The 27,051-nt window shown below is 42.3% G+C and overlaps 1 long non-coding RNA gene across 1 annotated transcript; it reads left to right on the top strand.

Moving 5' to 3' along the window:
* LOC140712745 (uncharacterized) lies at window positions 1–26,821 on the top strand. The gene is made up of 2 exons (XR_012094469.1): window positions 1–380; window positions 21,503–26,821. It is a non-coding gene; the product is annotated as an uncharacterized lncRNA (long non-coding RNA).
* Window positions 26,822–27,051: the final 230 nt, after the last annotated feature.

The raw sequence follows: 27,051 nt of genomic DNA, 5'->3' as shown, positions 1-27,051 counted from the left end.
AGCGCGCGAGAGGAGCGGCGCGGGGGCGCCCCCCTGAGCCCGGCGCTCGGGTTTCAGCCGCCGCTCCCCCGCGCCCCGCCCGCGCCTGGCCCGCTCGCCGGCGCCGAGAGAGACCTCGTAACGGAACTGGGACGCCAGCGCTGCATTGTGGGAGCTTTTAAAGCGGCGGGGAGCGCGGCGCGACCCTCGGGCCCACAGGGCCACGCTCGCCCGGCCCAAGACGCAGCCCCGCCGTCGCCTGGCCCGCGACGCACCGAAGCCTGAGGACCCGAAAGCCGGGCGCGGGGAGATGACCGGTGGCTCGTGACTCTCCCACGGGTAAAATCTTCCATCGCCTGGGGCTGAGACTTGTCAAACTGCCCTCTACGGTCACCCGGAAAGTAAGAGGCTTTTTCCGCAGAGGGAAAAAGATTTAAAAGAGCCCTTCCATCCCCCTCTCCAAGGACCTTGGTTTAAATTGCTTTTCATCTGCAGTGGCTGTGATTCAGCGTCCCTCTTAGCAGCAGGCAATGACAGAGGCGGGGGGGGTGGGGTAGAAAAAAAAAGAAAGAAAGAAGGAAAGAAAGAGAAAACAGCAAATGAATCAAACGGACGTGAGTAACAAAAGTTTAGAAAGAGCTGGGCTGGGATTCAGAAAAACGCCTCATGCCCCTGCCCCGCTACACTCCCAACCCCAAATAGCAGGTAATCAAGGAAGGAAACGGGTGCTTTCATATGGAAATACAGATGTGTATGTTGTTTTGAGTATTCTACTATTTTTTGTGTGTGACATGCAATTACTCGCATGCAATTACTCAAGGCACTGGGCAGAATTCAGCCTTTGAATTTTGTGGTCACACACACCCCAACTCCGCAACAGCTATTTATTCGCAGGGCGATGGGGTGCGGATAGTTGATGACATACAAGAAAGCGCTCCAATTAAAATGCCCCCCTCCCCCGCCTTTTAGTTTTCCAGACACTTGCTTTTTTCTTTCTTTTTTTAAACATCATCAAAACAAGAATATTAAACTTGAAGCAGAATTTGTTACGGCATATCTGACTCAGGACCTGATTTAAGGTTTGGGGGTTTTTGGCCGTTTGTTTCTTCCTCTTGTTTTTTGACCTTTAGTTACTCCACACCTCATTAGTTCCTTGGCCTGTAGGTGGACTGAGAAGAGAACCATGGTAAGACTTAAATTTGTCAAATCAACATTTGGAGAGGAGAAAGTTCGCTGTGATTCAAATGCAAAACCAAAGGGAATGTGATTTAAAAGTCAACCTGTAGGGCATGGATCCTCCCTTAACCCTACTAGACTCTTTTCGAAGGAGTTGCCTAGCCTTAAGGTGAATGTTTCCTAACCTCTCATTCCCTTCTCAGCCTTTCACTCCACTGAACAACATTAGCCATTGCTTAATTGCCAAATCTAATGGAAAAATTTAATTCCCATCTTGTGCCTTTTGTGGCATTTGCCAATGTTGACCTCTCCTTAGAACTTTCTGCCTTTCCACTGGGCACGGTGGCTCACGCCTATAATCCCAGCACCTTGGGAGGCCAAGGTGGGCAGATCACCTGAGGTTGGGAGTTCAAGACCAGCCTGACCAACATGGAGAAACCCCGTCTCTACTAAAAATACAAAATTAGCCGGCCATAATGGCACATGCCTGCAATCGCAGCAACCTGGGAGACTGAGGCAGGAGAATCACTTGAACCTGGGAGGTGGAGGTTGCAGTGAACCAAGATCAAGTCATTGCACTCCAGCCTGGGCAACAAGAGTGAAACTCCGTCTCAAAAAAAAAAAAAAAAAAAAAAAATTCCTCCTTTCTTTGGCTGTGGTAGTGATCCCTCTTTTGAGTACTTCTTGAAGCAGGGGTTAGTTATAGCAGGCAAGAGTGTGGTTATGGTTGGACCAGGATTCAGGATCTGACTGAGTAGCTGACTCTTAATCCAGTTTGTAGTGATCACCAGGAGGATCTGGACCTCAGTGTTATCACATCTAGAGGTGAGCAAGTTGACTAACTCCTGATAACCAACTCTTATATGATGAGCATTTAAATCAGGACAGAACTTCCTGATTGGATAACAATACCCACTATTTAGGAAAAACCCTTCCTTAAAATCCAGGTACCTAGTGAGGTATCATCACCTCCAGTCTTACTGGTGGCTGCCAAAGTCAGTGAATTTGCCTCCATCCAGTGCTGGAAAAACGCAGAAAAATCTCTACCCTGCCTAGCCCGTTTGGTTAATGCATTCTTTCTTCAGAGTATAGTACAATTTGTTTTAAGCTTTTTAAGCTATAATCACATCCCTGTTAAGCCTTCCTGAGATCACACCAAATGTCCTTGATGGGAATTGTCAACAACCCTTACTTCTGGTTTCTAATGATATTCCAGGAAAGGAGCCTAACTAGAGTCAGTGAGTATTCATGCACTTCAAACCCTGTGACATAGTAAGATTTGATTTTTAAGAAACAGCTTGAGAGGATGGATTCAGAAAAGAAGCAAATCCAAAGGGAGAGTCTAAACTGGAGAGCAGTGGGAGTGAACAGGAGGAGGCCGTATGAGAGATGAATTGGTCATCTTATAGACCTGGAGGTCAGAAATCTAAAATCAAAGTGTGGGCTGTGTTCCTTCTGGAGGATTGAGGGGAGAATTCATTTCCTTGCCCTTTTCAGCCTCTAGATGCCACCTGCATTCCTTGGCTTGTAGTCCCTTCCTCTATGTTCAAGGCCAACTGCATAACATCTTCCCCCCTTTCTTTGTAACCTCTGCTTCATGGTGATGGGAACATCTCTCTCTCTGATAGTAGGAATTGATTTAGATGCTTTTCTAGCCATGTGTGTTATGAACTAAATGCAATTGAATTACTTATGGGAGGAGATGACAGGTGATCTCATTACTTGTCAAATCATCATTAGATAACTGACTTGACTGTTAAGATTTCTGAAGCCATGATTTATTACCTCAGGTAAATCTGTATCAATCTGGTGACCCATGTAACTGACACCAAGATGTTAACACTTTAAGAAAACCTAGTTTATGTTTGCAGCTCCTGAGGATAAATCCCTTTATCTTGAAATACCTGGAAACTCCTTTTTAATGTCCAGTGGAGTCATATTGCCAAGTTTGACAAATGTGTCTAGACCAGCATTTCTCAAACAACCCACCAGAGAGCACCAGCCTGTAAGATGGTGATATCGTTTGGATGTTTTTCCCCTCCAAATTTCGTGTTGAAATGTGACCACCATGTTGGAGCTGGATCTAGTGGAAGGTGTTTGGGTGATCGGGGCAGATCTCTCATGTATGGCTATGTACCCTCCCTTCAGTAATGAGTTCATGAAAGATCTGGATGTTTAAAAGAGTCTGGGATCTTCCTCCTCTCTCTTTTGCTCCTGCTCTTGCCAAGTGATATGCCAGCTCCACCTTTGCCTTCCACTATGATTGGAAGCTCCCTGAGGCCTCACTAGGAGCAGATGCCCATCCCATGCTTCCTATACAGCCTACAGAACTGTGAGCCATAATAAACTGTGAATTATAAATTGCCTTTTTAGCAATACAAATGGACCAGTACAGACGGGATGCTGGGAAGACAGTTGTTCCACCTTCAGTAAAGTCCATGGAACACAGTTGTTACTATATTCTAGGCCAGCCAAGATGCTTGTACTCAGAAAGGGGTGGTCTCAGGACCATAGGAAAGTAAAAAAATAAAAATAAGAAAATTAAAAAGGGATTGTCAATGAATCAGAATTAATCAAGGGCAAAGTCTTAGAAAGTTCCTTCATGAGGAAGTCTAGGCGGGGCTATAGAAATGAAAATTTTTAAATAAATAGGTATGTGGTGCTAGCAGGAATAAATTATGGATTTGTGAATGTAACATAAGATTCTTTATTACCTGGTCTCACCCATCTTTCCACCTCTGCCCCCCTTCTTCCCCGACTCTGTGTTTCACCCATAATAAACTACTTACAGCTTCCTAGTGTTAAATTTACCCTAAAGCTGCCTCCTTAAATATTTTAAGTTCAACTCAAAGGTTCTCCATACATAGTGAACTATAAACTAATGATTAAACAGATTGTAACCTACTCTTGTACCAGTCGCCAAGTTTCAGCCAATCAGAGGTGGCCAACTGTTCCAACCATGCTCAAATAAGGGAAATGTCATGGTGTATCCAGCTATTTCTGTACTTCACTTCTGTTTTCTTAGGTCACTTTCCTTTTTCTGTCCATAAATTCTCTCCAACCACTCAGCAGCACTGGAGTCACTCCAAAGCTGTCCTGGTTCAGGGGTCTGTCTGATTCACAAGTCATTCTTTGTTCAGTTGAGCTCTGTTAAATTTAATTTGTCTAAAGTTTTCCTTTTAACAGATGGTGTCAGAAATGGACCCCAAAGCAGAGCTCCCAGTGACCCCCCCAGGAGCACTGAGTGACCAAAAGAGGTACCTGCTGGGCCCGTCCTCTCGCAGTGTCCACTGCTTTTTTGCAGCAACTGGGGATTGTGGCTACATTCTCTCTCAGATTCTGAAGCTCCATATATTGCCATTTTCAGCTGTTCGAGCTTGCTTGAGCAAATTTTTGATCTTAGCTGAGTTTGGAAGTCGATAGACATTGGACTGGGTCCAGGATTTGATTGGATCTGATAATTAACTGGCTTGGATCCAGTTAGATGCCTCGGGTATCTGACTGGGTCAGACAGATACCGCCAGTAAATATTTTAATAGCAATACTGCAGGTGTATGAACTCTGGCTTTAAGAAACTCACAAGGAATTTTATGTTCTATACCCTTTGTTTCTTTTTCTTGTGTGCTTCGGTCGGGAAAAAATCATTAGTCAAGTTAATCAAGGGGATCTAAGAGCCAAATACAAGATTCAACATAAAAATGGAATCCTTGGGCTGGGTGTGGTGACTCAGGCCTGTAATCCCAGGACTTTGGGAGGCTGAGGCGGGCAGATCACCTGACATCAGGAATTCCAGACCAGTCTGGCCAACGTGGTGAAACCCTGTCTCTACTAGAAATACAAAAATTAGCCGGATGTGGTGGTAGGTACCTGTAATCCCAGCTACTTTGGAGGCTGAGGCAGGATAATCACTTGAATTCTGGAGGCAGAGGTTGCAGTGATCTGAGATTGCACCACTGCACTCCAGCCTGGGCGAAAGAGCGAGACTCCGTCTTGTAAATAAATACATAAATAAAGGAATCCTTAATTTCTGAGGAACTGAGTACTGTACCTTCTGGCTACACCTACGTATACCTTGGAAGCAGCAAACACAGAAATGGTGAAATCTTACTAAAGGTAATTTAAAGTTATGGTGGAACATCCCAAATGAACAACACTGCACTTTAGGACGTGCATTGAAAAATGAAGTCTCCCAATTTAGTATCATCCAGGGAGGGCTGTTGCAGTTCAGAAGCTTCTAAAAAGATTCCAACATTTTTATAGATTCTTTTATTTTATTTTATTTTACTTTATTTTTATTTATTTATTTATTTATTTATTTATTTATTTTTTGAGACGGAGTCTCGCTCTGTCGCCCAGGCTGGAGTACAGTGGCCGGATCTCAGCTCGCTGCAAGCTCCGCCTCCTGGGTTTATACCATTCTCCTGCTTTTATTTTATTTTATTTTACTTTATTTTTATTTATTTATTTATTTATTTATTTATTTTTTGAGACGGAGTCTCGCTCTGTCGCCCAGGCTGGAGTACAGTGGCCGGATCTCAGCTCGCTGCAAGCTCCGCCTCCTGGGTTTATACCATTCTCCTGCCTCAGCCTCCCGAGTAGCTGGGACTATAGGCGCCCGCCACCTCGCCCGGCTAGTTTTTTGTATTTTTTAGTAGAGACAGGGTTTCACCGTGTTAGCCAGGATGGTCTGGATCTCCTGACCTCGTGATCCGCCCGTCTTGGCCTCCCAAAGTGCTGGGATTACAGGCTTGAGCCACTGCGCCTGGCCAACAGATTCTTTTAAAAGATTGTTTGTAAAAGGCAAATAAAAAGCTTAAGTGGCTAATTAGAAAAATTAGGTGTTCTAACCTTTTGTCATTGTTACTATCTTGCCCTGAAAGGGAAAAGAAAGCTGGATAAAGTATTTATAGAAGACAGGGGACCTGTGGTGGCTCATACCTGTAAGCTGAGGTAGAAAGATTGCTTGAGGCTAGAAGTTCAAGACAAGTTCAAGCAACATAGCAAGGCCCCATCTCTACAAAAAATGAAAATAAAATTAGCCGAGCATGATGGCTCATGCCTGTAGTTCTAACTTCTAGAGGCTGAGGCAGGAGGATTGCTCGAGTCCAGGAGTTCAAGATTACAATGAGCTATGGACACGTTGCTGGACTCCAGCCTGGATGACGGAGTGAGACTGTCTCAATAAAAAGACAAAAAGGTAAGCCCTTAGGTAAAGTAAGCTTGCGTCTTTGTTAGAGCTATCCATGCTAAGTCCAGACAAAGAAAATGCTTTCTTTAGCCTGGTGCGGTGGCTCACGCCTGTAATCCCAGCACTTTTGGAGGCCAAGGCGGGCGGATCACAAGGTCAGCAGTTTGAGATGAGCCTGACCAACATGTTGAAACTCCGTCTCTACTAAAAATACAAAAATTAGCTGGCTGTGGTGGCCTGCGCCTGTAATCCCAGCTATTCAGGAGGCTAAGGCAAGAGAATCACTTGAACCCAGGAGGCAGAGATTGCAGTGAGCCAAGAATGCCCCGCTGCACTCCAGCCTGGGCAATAGAGCGAGACTCCATCTCAAACAGAGAAAAAGAAAAAAGAAAAGAAAATGCTTTCTTTGCCCAGTTCAGTAATGAGCTCTGCCCCAAACTCAGTAATTTTAGCAAAGAAACAGTAGCTAAGTTAAGAAGACCGCCTATTAAACTAAGTTGGTCTCCAAAATATACCTTTCTGGCATTTAGCTGGCTACTTTGAAACCCTTTTGTAAATGAAATTTACATCTATAAAGGAAATCTCTGTTTGTAAGGGCATCTACACTGAGAAGAGGGAGGACTGGGTCACTAGAAACTCTTACCACTGATTTAACATAAATCTTTCCATTGTTTAAGGTGCTTTTCCTTGCCATCTTGTCTTAACTGGGCCTTTACCTACACTTTTCTTCCTTGGTTTGGGGAACCAGTGGTACAGTATTTAGGCCTGAAATCTCAACTCTGTGCTTTTGAGATACAAATTTTTCACTGTTTTCCACCTAAGAGCTTCCCTTTAGAAGTACAAATTTAGGATTGCCTAACAATTGCTTAGGGCAATGAATTAGGTAGTTGGAAAATTGATAGTCTAAATGGGGAAAAGAGACTATTTGAAAGCCAGCAAATGGGAATTGTTTATGAAAGTTATAAGATCTGCTTCTGTCTTTATGTCTGTATGTCTATGTGTGTTATGTGTATTTGATAAGATTTGGTAACTAAAGACAGCATTTAAATGGTTAGCAAAATATAACAGGATTGAAACCACCTTTGCAAAATTATGACAGTAAGAAAAATCGGACATAGTTGACTCCATCTTGCTTCTGACCCCTAAACTGTCCTTGGTCATTTCACAGGCCAAGCTAACTTTCTGAAGAATTTAGTTTTTAGTTTAACTTGAAACCAAGGATAATAGTCCCTCCCTAAAACTAATCCCCTCCTTGCTCTGGAACCAAAACCCACCTTTGTAAGACTAAGGAAAGGCCACAAGAATAGGATTATGGGAGGGCCTGAACTCTGCTAACATGTAGGCATAGTTTCTATAACCCCATACTGCTCAGGGATCTTGTGTGCAGAGGTTATAAGATTTGTGGCTTCCCTGATTGCTCCTACAGATAACATTCTACTGTAGAATGGGTTTTTTGAGATGTTTTACAGACTGACCCCACCCAGGTCCGTAACTTATGACTCACCTGGTCCTATGGCCCCACCCAGAAGTATTATAGACTCAGGGGATGAGGACTGTTTTCCCAACCCCTATGATTTCATCTCCAACCAATCAGCAGTATCCATTCCCTAGGACCCTGCACACCAAAATGTCCACAAAAAAAACCCTAGGCTCCCAGCCTTCCGGGAGACTGATTTGAATCAGCTAACTCCAGTTCTCCTGTATGGGCTGGCCGCACGTCAGTTAAACTTTTTCTCTACTACAGTGCCACGGTTTCAATGAACTGGGTTTGTCTGGGCAGCGGGCAGAAAGAACCCATCAGGTAGTTACAGAAATAGCTTCCGAATTGTCAGTTAAATATAATTCAGGCATTTTTGCTTTCGTCTACTGGTCAGACAGGTCTGTGCTTTCTCTCATAACATGTTTTAAGGTCACAAAACTGCTGATTCTGCTTTTTTTTTTTTTTTTTTTTTTTTTTTTTTTTTAAAGAGACAAAGTTTTCCTGTGTCACCCAGGCTGGAGTGCAGTAGTGTGATCACATCTTACTACAATCTTGAGCCTCCTGGGCTCAAGCAACCCTACCACCTCAGTTTCCCATGTAGCTGGAACCACAGGCATGTGCCACCACACTCAGTGCTATATATATAGAGGCATATATATATAGGCATATATATAGAGGGGTGTGTGTGTGTGTATATATATATTTTTATATATATATATTTATATATTTATATATATATATATTTATATATAGATATATGTATTTTTTTTTTTGTGGAGACAGTCTCACTATGTTGCCCAGGCTGGTCTTGAGCTTGTGACCTCAAGAGAACTTCCCACCTCAGCCTCTTAGAGTGCTGGGATTACAGGCATGAGCCACCATTCCTGGCCTTGATTCTGTAATATTTTTAACACTGATTTGCTCCCCCGTGCCTTGCACATATTTTACTGTGAGCTTGTCTTTGTTTTTTGTTTTGTTTTGTTTTGTTTTTGAGACAGAGTCTCACTCTTATTGCCCAGGCTTGAGTGCAGTGGAGTGATCTTGGCTCACTGTAACATCCGCCTCCTGGGTTCAAGCAATTCTCCTGCCTCAGCCTCCTAAGCAGCTGGGATTACAAGCACGTTCCACCATGCCCACCTAATTTTTGTACTTTTAGTAGAAATGGGGTTTTGCCATGTTGGCCAGGCTGGTCTTGAACTCCTGACCTCAGGTGATCCGCCCACCTCGGCCTCCCAAAGTGCTGAGATTACAGGCATGAGCCACCATGCTCAGCCTGTGAGCTTGTCTTTGGTTTTGAGCTTCTGGAGTCTGGACAGGTGGCCAACATGAGACTTAGAGTCATGTCCTCACTGCCCAGACCAGCAACTTCAAAGCAGAGTCACGCCCAAGAGTCACCCCTTCTTCTTGGCCATCCTGGGAGTGATCAGATCCTCCAATCCTGTACTCTGTCCTGAGTTGTATACCTAGAGCATAATTTCAGGACTCAGAATGGCCCAGCCCTCGTAGCTGTCCTAGGTACCATGTGAGTACTCAGAACCCAGGACTGCTACGGAAGACATTAGGGAATATACCTGTGTTAGTTTCTAAATTATTTTAAGTAATTTAAAATCTTAAAATTATGTTATATTACAATAAGTAATATATGATTATGAGATAACTGAGTCATTTCTAAATAAGTTAAAATTCTGAAAGATTATTAAACATAAGTTTAATTTTATATATGTTGGCATCTTATTTTTGTGTGGCATAGAAAAGTTACATTCAGATTTGTTAATAAACAAAAAATTGAGGAAACATCTTTCTAAAAAATTGTGAAGTGATTTTCATCTATAAATACTTACAGGCCAGGTGTGGTGGCTCATGCCTGTAATCCCAGCACTTTGGGAAGCTGAGGCAGGTAAATCGCTTGAGCCCAGGATTTCTTTTTTTTTGTTTCTTTGTTTTTTTTTGAGACGGAGTCTCGCTCTGTCGCCCAGGCTGGAGTGCAGTGGCACGATCTTGGTCACTGCAAGCTCTGCCTCCCGGGTTCACACCATTCTCCTGCCTCAGCCTCCCAAGTAGCTGGGACTATAGGCGCCCGCCACCATGCCCGGCTAATTTTTTTTGTATTTTTAGTAGAGATGGGGTTTCACTGTGTTAGCCAGGATGGTCTCTATCTCCTGTCCTTGTGATCCGCCTGCCTCGGCCTCCTAAAGTGCTGGGATTACAGGCTTGAGCCACCGCACCCGGCCAGAGCCCAGGATTTCAAGACCAGCCTAGGCATCATGGTAAAATCCCCTTTCTACAAAACTTACAGAAAATTAGCCAGGAGTGGTGCACATGCCTGTCCCAGCTACTCAGGAGGCTGAGGTTGGGGGATTGCTGGAGCCCAGGAGGTCAAGGCTGCAGCGAGCTGTGACTGCACTCCTGCATTCTAGCCTGGGCAATAGAATGAGACCCTGTCTCAAAAAATAAACCCAAAAACCTTACGTGAAACAGTTCAAAATTACTTACTTCCTAGGTTTTCACAAGAAATTAGGGTTAACAATTCTGCATATGGAGTTTATAAAGAAAAGCAAGATATGTTTTTGGTGAGGAAAGTGGTAAAGGCATAAAAAGGTGGGTGGCCAGGCTGCGGTGGTTCACTCCTGTAATCCTAGCACTCTGGGATGCTGAGGCAGGTGAATCACCTGAGGTAAGGAGACAAGCCTGGCCAACATGGTGAAATGCCATCTCTACTAAAAATACAAAAATTAGTCGGCTGTGGTGGCGCAGGTGTGTAATTCCGGCTACTCAGGAAGCTGAGGCAGAAGTATCTCTTGAACCTGGAAGGCAGAGGTTGCAGTGAGCCGAAATGGCGCCACTGCACTCCAGCCTAGGGAACAGAGTGAAATTCCGTCTCAAAAAAAATGTGTGTTGAAAAAACTTTGTGAAGTTACTTAAAGGTTGTTTCAAATGGAAGGAATAAAAAAAGCATAGATAAAACTAAATATAGACAGTTGGAAAAATAGAAGAAAAAGTTTTGTCAGATTATAAAAGCTTTATGGAAATCTTGTGTGGTCAAAAGCTGACTGAGATTAAATGGATTTGTTTATAAGGTTTTATTAAAATTTACTTTAGTGTTTGTAATACGTTAATACAAAAGCAAAATTGGTTTTCTTTTACATAAGATTTTCATGTAGTATTAGTAAGCGTTAGTAAAAGATTTTTGTTCACCTTTTACATAAACCATAAAAAGAGAGAGAGAGAAGAGAGAAGAGACCAATTCTGCCTCTTGCTGTCTTTAGTAGGTCTTTTGGTTATTTAAACTGAGTCTCCCCTCTATCAAAAGATACAGGATTTTGCTTTTTAAAACCTTTCAATTATCACTTTGGCTAAATGAATGACTCTTATTTTAAAGTGACCTGTGTTCCTATTTTGGTTAAGTGTTTTAAGCCTTTGATGTATTTGACAGGCTTTTCAAAATTCAACATCAAGTTCAAAATTAAGTCTTTTTGACCTCAAACCAACTTTGGGATGTTACAGAGGGCCCTTGCAGCATCCAAGAGAGAGATAATAAACAAGATTATTTGATATATTAAATTATATGGGAAGCATTGTCAAATAAGAAATGATGTTTAGCTTTCTTCGAGTTATATTTTTATGGATACATTATTTTGTATTCCAAAGTTATATGAGACTCCTAAAAATCTGGTATGTATTGCTGTATGTTGTTAGTCATAATTACAATTATGTTAAATTATCATAGGCTGGCCAGGGGCTCATGCTTGTAAACCCAGAACTTTGGGAGGCAAAGGCAGGAGGATTGCTTAAGCCCAGGAGTTTGAGATCAGTCTAGACAACATGGTGAGACCCCCATCTCTACAAAAACTTTTTTAAAAGTTAACCAGGCATAGTGTTGCACATCTGTGTTCCCTGCTACTGGGGAGGCTGAGGTGAGAGGATCACTTGAGTCCAGGAAGTTGAGAGGTTGAGGCTGCAGTGAACTGTGATTGTGCCACTGCACTTTAGCCTGGACAACAGGGGGAGACCCTGTATCAAAAGAAAAAAAAAAAAACAACAAAAAAACACCAAAACATCATAGGCCACAGAAATAAACAAACTTTCTTGTCAGTTATGACCATTTTAAGTCATTTCCACAGTCAGTTGCCTAATTTTGATGCATTTCTGCAAACTCTTTATAAGCAAGTAAAATCCTAGAGAATTGTACCTTCAAAGAGATTCATGGAAAGGATGGAAAGAACTCTTGAATACATGTTTCTGATAGCTTTAGGATCATATCATTTGGACTGGGTAAGAATTCCTGGAACTCATGAAGAGACTGACTGATTTATAAAACTGTTAATCTAAGCAGGAAAAGAATTAGTTGAATATCAAGAAAATACTCTGCCAGAGATTTTCATGCTAAATCAGTCAACACCGAAATCATTAAGATGTACAGTTTGAATGCACTCCATGATCCTAGTCAAATTTTCTTTGATGACCCATTTAATAAACAGTGCTAGGCACCTGAATTGGAGAAACAGAATTGATACTTAAATCCAATGTTAATCATAGATTCATGGAAAGCCTAAATGGCTGCTTGGGACTTCCTGAGCCCTTAAAGCTTCCATTATTAAAGACTCTGCACTTTATGAGTTATCGTTGAAGAGAGAAAATGATCCAAATTTAAAATACACATATTGGTGTGGTGAATATTCTAAATTGCGAAAATGGTTTATGACCAACATTTGGTTTGTCATGTTCACAATCCTGGAAATACATTCAAAACTTCAGGTACATTTCTGCTACCTGATGGGCTCTTTGAATATATAGAGAGGGATTTCATTAAATTGCCCTTTTCAATGCATGTTTTTTGGTTGTATAGAAGCTTTCCCATTCAAGGAGGCTGATGCTGTTATTACAGTAGATAAAATGTTAGTAGGAAATGTGTTTTCCCCCATGGGGCATTCCTGGAGAAATCTCTAGCAATAAAGGTACTTGTTTGATTGGACAAGTTGTAAAACAGTTAAATAAGGTTTTTTTTAGGTACCATAGCATTAGGCAAAGCTAACTGAATTGACTGAATTGTCATAGTCAAACATACTGCAGATCTGCTTCCAATGGAAGACAACGAAATAGTTACTGGAAAGCCTGTACCCCTAATATTAGAACCTCATGTATCTTCTGCTCCTAAACTCTGATATGACTAAATGCTGTGAGGCTTCAATGCATTATGTTAATCTATATTTTCACCAGGTAAAGGAAGCTTTTCCTGATCCACTAATTAAGGACAATCAAACCCTTCATGATCTAGAATCTGGAGGCTGTGTCTTCTGGAAATAGTGTCAGAGAAAGATTGCCCTTACTGCCGACATGCAGCAAAACTTTAGGACTTGGGTGAATTATAGGTTCATAATCTCACAACCCAGAGGGGCACCTCTAGACTCTTCGAACTGTATATCTGTTGGAGACTTTAAGGTAAAACTGACCAGAGACGTTTTTCTCCAGAAGCAGACAGCACCATAGTCATGTACAGCTTTCCCAAGATCACAGATCAAGACTACTCTGCTGTCATGAGGCTCATACCTTGTAATTTTTTCTTGCTTATGCTTCTGTGAACAATAGAATTGGAAAAGGGGTGATCCCATGTGCACTCATAGTGTATACTGTTATTTGTGGAGGATTTTGCTGCCAACTTTATACATGGGCAAACTTATGGCTTGATGGATGGAAGATAAAGGGCCAATATGGGTTAGAAATTTTAATGGTACCTTTGTTTCTCCATAATCATTCCGAAATAGAACACTGGTCCACTCTTGTTAACCTACATCATAGGTTGAAGAGAACATTGCCAGGAGGCCTTCATCCTTCCAGGTGGGCATCATTTGTTGGGTCTTTTTCGATGGTATGGAGAAAATGAGGCAATGATTAGAAATTGGTCCCTCAGCCGGGCACAGTGACTCACGCCTATAATCCCATCACTTTGGCAGGCCGAGGTGGGTGGATCACCTGAGGTCAGGAGTTTGAGACCAGCCTGACCAATATGGTGAAACCCCATCTCTACTAAAAATACAAAAATTAGCTGGGCGTGGTGGTGCACACCCTAATCCCAGCTACTCGGGAGGCTGAGACAGGAGAATCGCTTGAACCTGGGAGGTGGAGGTTGCAGTGAGCCAAGATCACCCCTCTGCATTCCAGGTTAGGCAACAGAGCAAGACTCTGTCAAAAAAAAAAAAAAAAAAAAAAGAGAGAGAAAGAAAAAAAGAAAGAGAGAGAAAGAAAGAAAAAGAATTGGGAGGCGGAGACGGGTGGATCACGAGGTCAGGAGATCGAGACCATCCTGGCTAACACGGTGAAACCCCGTCTCTACTAAATATTACAAAAAACTAGCCGGGCAAGGTGGCGGGTGCCTGTAGTCCCAGCTACTCGGGAGGCTGAGGCAGGAGAATGGCGTGAACCCGGGAGGCGGAGCTTGCAGTGAGCCGAGATCTGGCCACTGCACTCCAGCCTGGGCGACAGAGCAAGACTCCGTCTCAAAAAAAAAAAAAAAAAAAAAAAAAGAAAAAGAAAGAGAAAGAAAGAAAGAGAGAAAGAGAAATTGATCCCTCATAATAGGCTCTATAGCAGATTCTACTGCAAACGCTATGGTTGCACAACAGGGACTTCTTTGAATTTGCTTGCTAAACTTGTGCTGGATAATAGAATTGCTCTAGGTTGCCTACTGGCTAAACAAGGAAGAATCTGTGTAGCTACTAACACGATTTGTTGCACATAGAGGAATACATCAGGTGTTACAGAAATTCAGTTGTAGAAGATTAGTGAACAGACTGCTTGTTTGAAATGAATAGACCCTTTATCTGACTCATGCCCTATTTGATTTTAGTTGGTTTGGTTCATGAGGACCCTGGCTAAGGAGCATATTGTAAACTCTTGGTATTATCCTCTTGATAGGCATAATAGTAATCTCCCTGGTATACTGTATTCTCTGAAAAGTTTTAAATGTTTGCATGCAGCCATCCATAAAATGTCAAATGGTCTCTCTTCTACTGGAATGACAGAAACTCTAAGAAATGCATGATCATGAGGACACGTTGTGCGAGATAAGTACCTGAGAGTAGTGCTGAAGTCCTCAGTTTTGGTCACACTCTAACCTCAGTGAGAACCTGACTAAAAGGGGAGAATTACTCAACAAAATTATGTGAGGCCATTGTTTCGGACTGAGCTCATGCATTAGACCCCAACAGGCCAGAGCAAACCAAAATGGAGTCCCTCATGCTAAATGTAACATAATCAAATTGAAACTTAAGAGAAGCAGATAGATCCCAAAACTGACCAGTTTTCTTTTTTCTTCGGAAGACAACAGATTCCATTACAATAAGGAAGTCCCCTCTGCTCTGACCCTTACAAAAAGTAACCTAGGCCGGGCGCGGTGGCTCAAGCCTGTAATCCCAGCACTTTGGGAGGCCGAGACGGGCGGATCACGAGGTCAGGAGATCGAGACCATCCTGGCTAACACGGTGAAACCCCGTCTCTACTAAAAAACACAAAAAGACTAGCCGGGCGAGGTGGCGGGTGCCTGTAGTCCCAGCTACTCGGGAGGCTGAGGCAGGAGAATGGCGTAAACCTGGGAGGCGGAGCTTGCAGTGAGCTGAGATCCGGCCACTGCACTCCAGCCTGGGCAGCAGAGCCAGACTCCGTCTCAAAAAAAAAAAAAAAGATGTTCAAAAGTAACCTAAAGTTCTTGTTCCCACCTCCTTAAACCTACAGTTCTGCTGTTTCCCAGTGGGATTTGAGAATGGTGATAGAGTGACATCAATGCCTGAAGTTTTGGGCAATTTCTAAAAAATTAAGAGGCTTACCGGAAGGGGGGAATTGTTAAATTAAGTTTAGCCTAAAACTGCATCTTTGCATAGTTTAAGTTCAGCCCCAGGATTTCTCCATATATACTGAACTGTAACCCAACCATATTCTGGATCATTTTGCTTTGTAGTAAAATGATGAAAGAAAGATTATGGTCTTAATTTTTTTTTTTTAATTAGAGAAGGGTTATGTGATATTAAACAGGAAATCATAGAAACTTTTAAGGTCTATGGCAGGAAGAATTTGGAGTAGTATTGATTAGGGAAACTATTACAATAATAATTTTTATATATTTGCCTTCATATAATTTTCTTCCTATTTTTGAGAAGAAAATAATGCATATTTTCTCCTGTTTAATTGGGTTTTTTTGTTTGTTTTGTTTTTTGAGACAGAGTTTCACTCTTGTTGCCCAGGCTGGAGTCCAATGGTGCAATCTTGGCTCACTGCAGCCTCCGCCTCCTAAGTTCAAGTGAGATTCTCCTGCCTCAGCCTCCAGAGTAGCTGGGATTACAGGCACCCACCACCACGCCTGGCTAATTTTGTGTTTTTAGTAGAGACAGGTTTTCACCATGATGGCCAGGCTGGTCTGAAATTCCTGACCTCAGGTCATCCACCTGCCTTGGCCTCCAAAAGTGCTGGGATTACATGTGTGAGCCACTGTGCCCAGCCTCTCCTGTTTAATTGTATTCATTCTAATGTTTACTCACTTCTTTTATTTGTAAAATGGGGTTACTTGGAGTTCTTCAGCCTATCTTACCAGGTAGCCACTATTACTAACAATTTGGATGGAAAAAGAAAAATCGTATCACCTCTCCCCTTCAGTGTATGTATGTGTTAACTAAGTAAATATAGTATTCTTTCCCATTTCTAATGAAAATTTTGTTTATGTACTGAAACACTGCAAACGTCTATAAATATTGTGATTTATCTGACCAACACAAAGGATCTTTTTAGAAACAGCAAACAGTTCTCAGATCTATAGGAATTATTCATTTAATGATAGTTTCTTCTTAAAAAAAAAAAATAGTGTTTAGTTACCAAATCATAAACAACCTAAACAACCCCATAAAAGACACTCAAATAATCTCATGGGTCAGGAGGGTGATGATCAGTATATTTGGTTAATAAAATGTAGCATAGAAAGCCTAAACCATAAATGGAAAATATAACAGGTTATACCAAAGAGAATACATTGAAATACATTAAGAAATCGGATTTAAACTATGATTGGATCCTTCTTTAGGTGGAAGTTATTTGAGAGGATAATTCCATGAAAATTAAAAAGTCGTGACTCTTTCATTGTAGGCTAGAAGAATGGATTTAGTCAACTGAGATTAAGTGTAGGGGACTCTACAAGAACCTATACAAGGATAAGAATACTGGAGGAAAAACAGTGGATGAGATACCAGATGTTATGGCATTCCATCTTTGTAAATACATGCAATAAAATATGGTCTATCTGGCTTTCTTTCAACCTGAATGCCACTCACCGATATCACTGCATTTCTGCAGTACTGTAATTGAGGTTTATAATGATGACCCTGACATGACTTGTGAATCAGAGTAGAAGATTAAATTATGTTCTGCTTTTCCTTCATGTATTTAATTATATTTATATTAGTTGCAAACAGGCAATCTGATCTGTTTTAAAACCCTGCTAGATTAATCAGAGCCTCTTTATCAGGCACCCAACCATCCTTGATAGCAGAGTTTATAGTTCATGGGAGAAAACAAAAAAAAACAAATAAACCACACAGGAACTGATTTTAAAATGTGATATCTGTATTATCATAGCAAGAATAATTATTACAAGATAATTTGGAATCATCCAGCCACATTTTAAATAACAATAACAAATGTGTTAGTTAATAATAAATGCTATGTAACTACTTCTTTTTAATAAGTATACTTCATATTCTGTAGTGAGAAAAAATGTACCTTAGACTGAATAAATAAATCTTCATCTCGGATCTGATAGAATGTGGTTAGTGTCAACAAGAGAACAGATATTAGGCATATTTTCAGTTGAGTTGGTTTGTATGTAAAAGTTTGGTTTGAGGGTCCCATCAAGTTGCTTCTCATCTCACTTTTGGTTTACCCAGAGATGACTGTGGTGACAAAAAAGGTGCTCTAATAAAAGTGAATAAGCCTGTGTTGTAGGTCAGATTCTCTGCAAGAGGAGCCTGAGACAGGGATTCTTGTGCAAATGTGTTATGGAGAATGGTCTCTCAGGAGAGGGGAATGTGGAGGTAGCATGGAGAAAGAGGATAAAGCTAAAAAGAAGCATGGCCCCAGCTGGAGACTGGCTTTGGTCCGATCCTATGGGGAACCTGCTATAGTTTGGATGTGTGTCCTCCCAAACCTCAAGTTGAAATTTGATCCCCAATGTTGGAAGTAAGGCCTAATGGACAGTATTTGGGCCATGGGATAGATCTCTCATGAACAGATTAATGCCCTCCCTGGGTAGTGGGAAGGAGTGAGTTCTTCCTCTGTTAGTACCTGAGAGAGCTGCTTGTTAAAAAGAGCCTGATGCTCTCCACTGCTTTATTCCTTCCCCACTGCTGACTTCCTCTCTCACATGTGATCTCTGTACACATGGGCTCCTCTTCACCTTTGGCCATGAGTGGAAGCAGCCTGAGGTCCTAACCAGCAGCAAATGCTGGTGCCATGCTTCTTGTATGGTTTGCAGAACCATGAGCCAAATAAACCTCTTTATAAATTGCCCTGCCTTGGGCATTCCTTTATAGCAACACAAAACATTCTTTGTAAATTCTTTATAAATTACCCATTCTTTATAAATTACGCAGCTTTGAGCATTCCTTTATAGCAACACAAAACAGACTAAGAACCCTAGAGCAAGAGTGGCACCATAGAATTGGTCCCCTTGAGGCAAGGAACCTGGCCTTTTGTACCCCCACTGTCAGTAACTCACTGGCAGTGGGTCAGTGATATCCACCAGGGAAGGAACTTCTGTTCTTCGAAGGGCAAGGGTAACCTTCCAAGAGCAACTAACACAGCAGCTACGGATGTTCACCAACCCAAGAAGGGGATCTGGGCAGGGCACCACTTATTCACTACACATGGGAACACTCTCATATATGGGTTACAGCTGCAGACCAACCCCTAATCCTATAACAAGCAAAGCATACTATGGAAAGTACTGCAGCAGCCAAACGGGGCTTAGGAACCCTGTCTCTGCTCACCCACCCTTTGTGCCAAGGAATGGCAGCTGGTGGTGGCTTCTGGGACTGAGAAAAGGTGCCCAATAGGGGAAGAACTGAGGATGTTAGGAAAATTTAGGATAGGTCTAGACAGCCTGGGATAGGACAAGAGGAGCCTTGGGTTAAGGCTTATGTCTGAGGCCTACTTACCAATCTCCTTTCTTGTCTCCCATTAGCCCTAGAAATATGCTTGCCTGCTTATCTTTCCTCTGCCAATACCTTTTGCTGCCCACTAAGATTGCTATCTTCCCTAGCCTCCTCTGCAATGACCTCTGTCTCTCTTCAGACAGTTTTTCTACCCACTCTTCATGTAACAACATTCAACTTCAGTTTCCCTGACATTTTCTAGTAGTTTGACAGTTAAATAATATGGGGAGGGGGAACAGAGTAGACATCCTTCCCATGCTATTCCCCTTTTTAAATTAATTTTTAAATTTTATTTTATTTTTAAATTTTTATTTATTTTGAGACTGAGTTATGAGACTGGCTAATTTTTGTATTTTTGGTAGAGAAGGGGTTTTGTCATGTTGCTCAGGCTGGTCTTGAATTCCTGGCATCAAGCAATCTACTTGCCTCGGCCTCCCAAAGTGCTGGGATTACAGGCATGAGCTATCACGCCTGGCCCTTCTTCCTAAATTTAGCTTGATGAGCTATACCCAACAAGGGTACTTCTGATGGTTTTTTGGGAAAAACAAAGACCATGTAGTTGATTCACCTGAATTTTACGGGAGTGCCTAGAGGCTGTCCTGGGAGTGCTGGATGAAGGCTTCAGGTGCAGTGAGGAGTGGAGGAGGTGGACAGAAAGGGCCCCCTTCAGGCCCTTCACCAGCCCCAGACCTGCTGAAGACACCATTTCAGACATGGACAACAGAATGGGTGGGTGTGGGGCAAGAGTGGCAAGACATTGGCTACTGTGGGCTCTGAAGGAACAGAGGAAAATCATTTTTTTTTCCTTTGTTTTTTTTTTCCTCTGGGAAAGGAAAAGAAATTCCCTTTACTCCAAGGCTAGGGTAGAATTAAATGACTCTAAGTTAAACTACTGATATAGAAATGAGAAATACTACCACTTTGGCTGGAATCAGAGCATCTGATACTGTAATCGGCTAAGCAAGGGACCTGGGGTGGCCCCCAGCAGCACAGTCTGCATGGGCACCATGTGGCATGGTGGAAGGCAGGGGGTAAGCTAGTTAAGACATTTACGGTGTCTAGCCGGGCGAGGTGGCGGGCGCCTGTAGTCCCAGCTACTCGGGAGGCTGAGGCAGGAGAATAGCATGAACCCGGGAGGCAGAGCTTGCAGCGAGCTGAGATCCAGCTACTGCACTCCAGCCTGGGCGACAGAGCAAGACTCCGTCTCAAAAAAAAAAGACATTTACGGTGTCATCATCTTGGAACGTGTCACCACCTTCCAAGAGAGCTTTCCCTTCCTGTTGCTCTTCAGTCTCTGCAGAGAGCCCAGCCTTCCTGACCTGTATGGGGAGTGAGACCACTGATTTATAAAAAGGACTCTTAAGACCCTTTTCTGGAGAGATTGGAAAGATACCAAGACAGATCTTAGTTCAAACTTGGCTCTGCTTCTTTCTACCCAAGTGATCATGAGCGAGTTGTTTAAGTTCTCTGGTCTTAATTTTCTGCCCACCTTTTTTTTTTCACTAATAAAGAGAAGAGGTTTAATTGGCTTGTCACAGTCCTGCAGGCTATACAGGAAATGTGGTGTCGGCATCTGCTTAGCGTCTCATGAGAGCCTCAGGAAGCTTCCAATCCTGGCGGAAGGAAAGGGGAACCAGCCATCACATGGTAGGAGTGTAAGAAAGAGAGGGAGAGGGACAGGGAGAGAGGAGGAAGAGAGAAAGAGAGGGGGAGAGAATGGCCTTAACTTTCTTATCTGCAAAAAGAGAAGGGGATGGCAGGAAGGGGAAGATAATGTTAGTGGCACACACAGAGTTATTGTGAGGATCAACTAGAATGTGTATAAAGTATAGTGCTGGGTACATAAGTATTGTTATAACATCGTAATCATAATAACTGTTATTATCTGTGGGCTCTAAGCAAATCGTTTTCTATTTCAGTATATTCTGTGCCAGACACTGTTCTAAATGCTCACATATTAACTTTTTAAATCCTCATAATAACTGTTATGAATTAGGTACTATTATTGTATCTGTGTTGTAGATTCAGAAGCCAAGGCACAGAGAGATTAAGTAATTTGCCCACAGTCTCATCCTTAGATAGTGACAGGGCTGATTCAAACCCAGGAAGTCTGACTTCGAAGTCTGCATCTGCCACTTCAATAGGTAGTTAAAGAGTGAGGCAGGAATCAAAGATAACTGATAGAATTGGCACCAGCTCAAGGTGAAGAGATCAGAGTGGAATTGCAAATTGAGAGCCTGGATTAGGCAGGTTCCTTTCGCCTGATGCCCAGAGTATGCTGAGGGTGAGGAGTGAGTGAGGATTGGACGGGTCCCACAACATCAAAGCCTCACCATGGACTGTTTACCTCACAAAGTAAATTAATCTATTTTATTTTAGAGTGACTGGTAAGTTTCCAAGTCTTTTTCCAAGCAAATTGGGAAAATAACCCATGGATGACTATGACTAAGGTTAACTATGTGCATTTTACTGTTTTCTTTCTTTTACCAGGTAAGAGGACATCCTAGGAAACAATCCTGTGAGTGATATTTCATGAATTATCTTCATGAACCGGAACAAGTCACTTTGCCTTCCTGCACCTTCTCTGAGATGGAAGAATGATCTGAAAATATGCCTCCCCAGTGAACCTCAGCCCCGGCTGGCATATCTGGTTGGCTAATGGGAGTCCCCTTGTCCTCTCCATGGCTCTTGTGCCTCCCCTTCAAGACTGTGTGTGTATTCCAAGAGGACTACCTTCCCAGGTGGGGATGCATTGTTCTTATAACAATGTAAAGGCTTACAGAATTTCCTTGAATGTTGCATCTACTTTTAGGGTTCTGAATCTATGAATCACAAATTAGAATTGGTGCCTTTGGAAGAGGAGATGGGACATGAAGCCCGCTCCAGCTTCTGATAATGCCCTAAAGAGCAGCTCAAAATACAGCTGAAAGAACCCAGAAAACAAAATAGGTAAGTCTTGAAGAGAGATCAACATTAGGAACATAATATTCACTGAATATAATTCTGTGGTCTGTTTTATACTTTATTCGATGCATCCAGTGAGCTCTATTAGTCACTAAAGCGTTATAACAAATAAATTAATAAAACGTTGATACCCTAAGAAGAAATAGCCTCATGCCACTTGTTGCCCCTTGGCGCCCCTTGGCTCTCAAAACTGGAAAGTCCACATACTTATAGTGGTTATGATAGTTTATCAAACTGAAGGAAAAAAGTCTGAACAACACTCCAGTAATTCCAGACACAAGCAGATAATCTATTCAGTCCTGTGTAGTTTCAGAGAGTAAATGAAGAAAAGGAATTTTTTTTCTTCTCCTCAGGGCAGAGATGTTTTTCAGTTCTTCTTCTTCTTCTTCTTTTTTTTTTTTTTTTTTTTTTTTAATTTTAGCACTTGATATTCCCTTGGGAAGTGTTGGTTACAACAAAACACTATTTATTAGAATCCCAGTATCTGAAATTAATGAAAGATAGATTAGCATGCCAGTCTCCCCTTTCCTCTTTTGTAATAAAAGAGCAATAGTCATTTTACTGTTGCTAAATGTCGTTTACATTTAGTCATTTACTAAGAATTGTAAAAAATTTCTTAATATAAGCATAAAGTTACATAAGCTGAAGAGAAGATGTACCAGAAGGTAAATAGGCATGGCAGAGGTTTGAAAGGCTGTTAGGCACTGGATTGTAATCCTTCTCGGGTATGGACAACATCTGGGTGTTATTTTCTCTCTCATAGCCAGTTCAGTACTCACTGTGCACGAGAAGTGCTTGAGTGAGTCTTTGTTAGTAAATGAAAAGCAAATTAATCCACTTTTCAGAGCTCTCTTCAGAGACCTGACCCTGAACAAGACAATTCTCTAAAGGACAGAATATTTGGGAATGAAAAATAGGACATTATAAGATGCCATTTGTTACTTTTTAAATCCCATTTTCATCCTGGCTATGCTAACTCTACCCTCAAGGGCAGGAAAACAGAGGACCAGAGATGGCTCCAGGCAAGTCGTGAGTTGTGTGTCATCAGCATCTGTCTATAGTGGTGATTCTGGTGCTGACATGCGGTGGTTTATTTAATCAATTTGGGCCCCAGCATCTGCATGTGTAAAAGGGAATGATGATAATGAGTATTTTCCAAAATATGTGGTTGAAGGATTAACTGTATTTGAGATAGAGTAGGCCTCAGTTCGTGTCAGCTATTAGCCTTTGTCTGTCTGCAGGAACCAGCAGTTTCAGGTTGGGAGAAGCCTGGTCTTTTAGTGAGATGCTTTCTTGTGGCGGGACAAGGAGTTGGTGTGAGACCAGAAACCCAGCCTCTCAGGAGCAGAAAAAGAGGGGACTGGATGTTCTGCTGGTGATTCTGAGATGAGTGTTAACATCAGATGTGGTTGTTAGTCTCCAGATGGGCAAACTGAAATGTTTCCTTCATGCACTTCTTTGTTTTTGGTTTTGGTTTTGGTTCTTCCTGCTGATAAATATTCTTACTCAGAGGTTATTACTGCAAATAATAAAGAAAAATACTGGTAAACCAGGCCTCTGATGTGTTATTGTTAAAAAACAAAATCAATGTTTTATTCACAGTCTGAGTAGAGACTTGGCTTGATTGTTCTGAAAGAATTCTGTGTGGCAGGACAGGGGCTGAGCAAAAGAGTAATGTTCAAAGGATTTATTGGTGTTGACTGTGAGTGTCTGTTTGTGTCTGTCTGTGAAGTTGGCTTGGTAGTCAGAACGTATGGGAAAACCTTCCAAGGGTCATATGGCAGCTTTTCAAAAATTCGATAGAGCTGGGTACACAATTTCCCTGGACTCACCCCCATCTAAGCAGCCTCTAGCAGAGGGACCAGAGCAGCTGTAAGATACCTGTTCAGGACAGATTTATATAGGCCTGAAGCAGGATACTGCATCCCAAGCAACCACAGACTGCCAGGAAAGTTCCCTGTCATGGCACAACTTAAGCTGAAAAATCAGCATCACAGCCTGTTGAGCTGGAAGGGGTCCTAGAGCTGCTACCATCTAATCCCTTCATTCTCTAGTTGAGGAATCAAATCTACACATCTCTAATGACCTGCCTAAGATAATGCAGCTAATTAGGGTCAGAGTTAAGATTTGAGACAGAATACAGAAATTTTTTTTTAAAACCTTCTGTACTGACATTTGTTTTCATTAAACTTGATACCACTTCTATCCTTTGTTTGTCAACTTCTATCTCTGAGAAATTAATGTTGCAATAAGGTAGAATCAAAGAAATTGGTGAGAGAAATTGTGCTGACATGTTTGGGGTTGTCTTTGTATTCTCTGAAACCACAGAAAACATTTGATAAAGAGTTCGCAGTCAATGTGACAATTTATGTTTACTTTCAAAGGGGACTGTCATTTTCAGAAGTTAAATCTTTGTTTCATATGTGGGCTTTACAGTCTGGGCTCTTGATACCCATGGTGATGGGTTATTGTTGCTTGTGCCACTGTTAAACCAAGTACTGCTTTGAAAACAATTCAAAGCCATTTTAGAGGAACCCAAATGTCAGATCTGTCTGATTGTAGTACATGCAATTGTCAAGCTAGAAAAACCGGCATCCGTTGGTGAGCTTTGCTGTCCATGAGCTGTGAGCAGTCAGTCAAGTTCCTAGGGAACAGCCCTCCACTGTATTTAAGACACAGGTCTCACCCCCAGATCGAGCTGCTCCGAATTGCCATTTTACTCAAGATCAAGCATATCAGAAGTCACAGTGTAAGCAGTAGGGGAACTATTAAGTTGAACTGAAGTAGAACAGCTAGAAAGAGGAAAATACACGTGTACTGGAAAGATGCAGGGAGGCTGGGCATGTTCACCGGGATCCTCCTGTGCAGAGGTAGTATCTTTTTGTTTGCCCTCGTCTAGTTTAAGAATCCTCTGCCGGCCGGGCGCGGTGGCTCAAGCCTGTAATCCCAGCACTTTGGGAGGCCGAGACGGGCGGATCACGAGGTCAGGAGATCGAGGCCATCCTGGCGAACACGGTGAAACCCCGTCTCTACTAAAAAGTACAAAAAACTAGCCGGGCGAGGTGGCGGCGCCTGTAGTCCCAGCTACTTGGGAGGCTGAGGCAGGAGAATGGCGTAAACCCGGGAGGCGGAGCTTGCGGTGAGCAGAGATCTGGCCACTGCACTCCAGCCTGGGTGACAGAGCCAGACTCCGTCTCAAAAAAAAAAAATCCTCTGCCAAGAAGGTTCTTTTAGTTTGCATTTTAAGATGTTATCCTTGTCATAATTTTAAACCATGAACTTTCCTTGTGCCAATTAAAGAAAAATGAAATAGAGGTCAGCCTCTCCCTGAACTCCTCTCAGCGCGTGAACATTCTTTCTCTACACATGCGCATTTGCACACTGCCTCCCCAGCCCGAGACCCGTACTGCGGACACTAATTGAATTCCTAATGGTTGGGCCAGGGAAAACTCAGTTCCAGATTGCTCTCCTCCTTCCCCTAAGAGATCACGCGTGTGTCAGTCTTTGTCCCTTGCCCTAACCCTCAACCTCGTCCTTCCTCTGCCATCGCTTTCTTTACATGCACATGTAGACATAGAGACTTGCACTTGGAAGCCTTTTCCTCCTTTCTGCTGCCTCCCAGCTCTTTCCTGTTTCCTTATAGAATCCTCTCCTCCTACACCTCCATTCATTATTTTCTCCCTCCCATTTTGTTCCCCAAATCTACCTGTAACACAAAGCTGATAAGCATATGAATTTTGCTTGTGATAAACCTTGAAGGAGGAAATAGCAAAGTCATGCATTTTGGTGTGTGTTCAAATAAAGAACCACTGCCACAATTCTTTTGAGAATTTACTTTATATTGAAGCCTTCATTTCCTACTCCCTGCTCCCCACTATATGCTTCTCTAGTTGCACTTAATTTCCTTATTAAAAATGTACTGGCCGGGCACAGTGACTCATGCCTGTAATCCCAGCACTTTGGGAGGCCGAGGTGGGAAGATCACAAGGTCAAAAGATCAAGACCATCCTGGCCAACATGGTGAAACCCCGTCTCTACTAAAACTACAAAACTTAGCTGGGTGTGGTGGCACATACCTGTAGTCCCAGCTACCTGGAAGGCTGAGGCAGGAGAATCCCTTGAACCTAGAAGGCAGAGCTTGCAGTGAACTGAGACTGCACCACTGCACTCCAGTCTGGAGACAAAACGAGACTCTGTCTCAAAAAGAAAAAAAAAAAAATGTACTTTATGGCCAGGCATGGTGGCTCACACCTGTAATCCCAGCACTTTGGGAGGCCTAGGCAGGAGGATTGCTTGAGCCCATCTCTACCAAAAAATAAAAATCAAACAACAAAAAACAGCTGGGCATTGTGGTACATGCCTGTAGTTCCAGCTACTGGAGAGGCTGAGGTGGGAGAATTGCTTGAGACTGGGAGGTTGAGGCTGCAGTGGGCTGTGATTGTGCTATGCACTCCAGCCTGAACAATAAAATGAGACCCTATCTCAAAAAAAAAAAAAGTACTTTAAAATTTTTTCTAGTTAACAATTTTTCCATTTTGAGTGCTATAGTACAGTATTGTCTTCCATTACTTTTCATTGCTGATGTAACACATAAAATAAATAAGTGCTTTTGAAATAATTTTGGAACCTGGCCATTTTTAGAACATTGTTTCAAAGAGAAAATGAATTTCCAGCTTTTAGAACATGATTTATTTTAAGTTGGCTATTTCCTCTGTGTGTTTGTTAACACAAATATTTTTGATGTGGTGACATAAAATCAGAGAGGCCTGCGTTGGTTTTTACCTTGTTAAATATGTTCATAATAGAAAAAAAATTAACCTGTTATTTCATATATTTAATTGTGTTTGTATAGCATTCTTAGAGACTGTATTAGTCTGCTCTCATTGCTGTAAAGACATACCTGAGACTGGGTGATTTCTGGAGAAAAGAGGCTTAATTGACTCACAGTTCCACAGGCTGTACAGAAGGCATGGCTGGGGAGGCCTCGGGAAACTTACAATCATGGCAGAAGGTGAAAGGGAAGCAGACACAGTCTTCACGTGGTGGAGCAGCAGAGAGAGAGCAAAGAGGGAGGT

Source organism: Chlorocebus sabaeus, chromosome 11 (genome assembly GCF_047675955.1).
Source record: "Chlorocebus sabaeus isolate Y175 chromosome 11, mChlSab1.0.hap1, whole genome shotgun sequence".
Lineage (NCBI taxonomy): Eukaryota > Metazoa > Chordata > Mammalia > Primates > Cercopithecidae > Chlorocebus > Chlorocebus sabaeus.
Note: the sequence above shows the minus strand (reverse complement) of the source record. Positions and strands in the feature narration are given on the sequence as shown.